The sequence below is a fragment of the Anastrepha ludens genome, chromosome X (assembly GCF_028408465.1).
Source record: "Anastrepha ludens isolate Willacy chromosome X, idAnaLude1.1, whole genome shotgun sequence".
Lineage (NCBI taxonomy): Eukaryota > Metazoa > Arthropoda > Insecta > Diptera > Tephritidae > Anastrepha > Anastrepha ludens.
This window is the reverse complement of record NC_071503.1, coordinates 81884457-81886435: the sequence shown is the minus strand read 5'-3', so window position 1 is coordinate 81886435 and position 1979 is coordinate 81884457. Positions and strand designations below refer to the sequence as shown.

Here is a 1979-nt window from a genome sequence, read left to right as displayed (position 1 = left end):
ATAACTGCTGACAACTGAGCTCCTCATTTTTGTCATAACAAACTTATCAGCACAAATGGCCTTAACTCCTCATTGTTGTCATCAAAAACTCATCAGCACAAATGGCCTAAACTTCTCATTTTTGTCATGACAAACTCGTCAGCACAAATGGCCTAAACTCCTCATTGTTGTCATCACAAACTCATCAGCACAAACAAAATTATATTTATATTGTTATATTCATTTATTGGTTACAAACGAAGTATTTTAAAATTTTATATTATATACTTACATATTTAAATTTATTCTAATAATATATATATTTTTTTTATTTATTGTTTACAAACTAAGAATTTTCCAATTTTATATTATATAATTACAGATTTAAAGTTTTTCTACTAACAAATTTGTTTTGGTTGCATCTATTGTGACTTAAACTAACATATTTTCTAATAGCGCCTTGGATATCTTCTTTTGCTTTTTCTGAAAAGAGGTCTAATAAGTGAAATAATTGTTAGCAACTCGTAGGTACTCTTCTTTTTGCTATGTACTTACCAAATATAAGTTCAACCGCCTTAAGTCTATGAAGTGGAATCTTGTCTGCTCTTCTTTCTAAGTTAAAGCTGTACATAGCGCCATCTGTGAATATATAGCGCATAATCCCGTCAACCGTTCCTTTCGTGCCTTTTGATCCTGCCTGAAGGCCAATCTACATATGGAAGAAACAGTGTTATTTTCAAATTATACTAGCATTCATTTTATTATGTTACCATTGCGTCGGTGTAAGCTTTATTTTTCAGCTTGGCTTCAACAGCCTGCACTTCTTCTTCTTCTTAATTGGCGCGATAACCGCTTACGCGATTTTGGCCGAGATTAACAAAGCGCGCCAGTCGTTTCTTTCTCGTGCTAACCGGCGCCAATTGGACACACCAAGTGAAGCCAAGTCCTTCTCCACCTGATCTTTCCAACGCAGAGGAGGCCTTCCTCTTCCTCTGCTACCACCAGCTGGTACCGCATCGAATACTTTCAAAGCCGGAGCGTTTGTATCCATTCGGACGACATGACCCAGCCAACGAAGCCGCTGGATCTTTATTCGCTGCGCTATGTCTATGTCGTCGTAAAGCTCATACAGCTCATCGTTCCACCGTCTACGATATTCGCCGTTGCCAACGTGCAAAGGTCCAAAAATCTTACGCAGAATCTTTCTCTCGAACACTCCAAGCGTCGCTTCATCGGATGTTGTCATCGTCCAAGCTTCTGCGCCATACGTTAGGACGGGCATGATGAGAGTCTTGTAGAGTGTTAGTTTTGTTCGTCGAGAGAGGACTTTACTGCTCAATTGCCTACTTAGTCCAAAGTAGCACTTGTTGGCAAGAGAGATTCTACGTTGGATTTCAAGGCTGACATTGTTATCGGTGTTAATGCTGGTTCCTAAATACACGAAGTTTTTTACAACCTCAAAATTATAACTGTCAACAGTGACGTGGGTGCCGATACGCGAGTGCGCCGACTGTTTGTTTGAAGACAGGAGGTACTTCGTTTTGTCCTCGTTCACCACCAAACCTATTCGCTTTGCCTCTTTATCCAGTTTGGAGAAGGCAGAACTAACAGCGCGGTTGTTAAGGCCGATGATGTCAATATCATCGGCATACGCCAGCAATTGTACGCTCTTATAAAAAATTGTGCCTGAGCGATTAAGTTCTGCGGATCGTACGATGCTCTCCAACATCAGGTTAAAGAAGTCACACGACAGCGAGTCACCCTGTCTGAAACCTCGTTTGGTATCAAACGGCTCGGAGAGGTCCTTCCCAATTCTGACGGCGCTGCTGGTGTTGAGCAACGTCATTTTACATAGCCGTATTAGTTTTGCGGGAATACCAAATTCAGACATAGCGGCATACAGGTAACTCCTTTCCGTACTGTCGAATGCTGCTTTGAAGTCGACGAAAAGATGTGTGTGTCGATTCTCCTTTCATGGGTCTTTTCCAAGATTTGGCGTA

At 40.9% G+C, this 1979-nt stretch overlaps 1 long non-coding RNA gene across 1 annotated transcript; it reads right to left on the bottom strand.

The window, feature by feature from the left end:
• Positions 1-398: 398 nt before the first annotated feature.
• Positions 399-926, bottom strand: LOC128869324 (uncharacterized). The gene is made up of 3 exons (XR_008455264.1): positions 750-926; positions 535-688; positions 399-474 (listed from the first exon to the last, which is right to left on the bottom strand). It is a non-coding gene; the product is annotated as an uncharacterized LOC128869324 (long non-coding RNA).
• Positions 927-1979: the final 1053 nt, after the last annotated feature.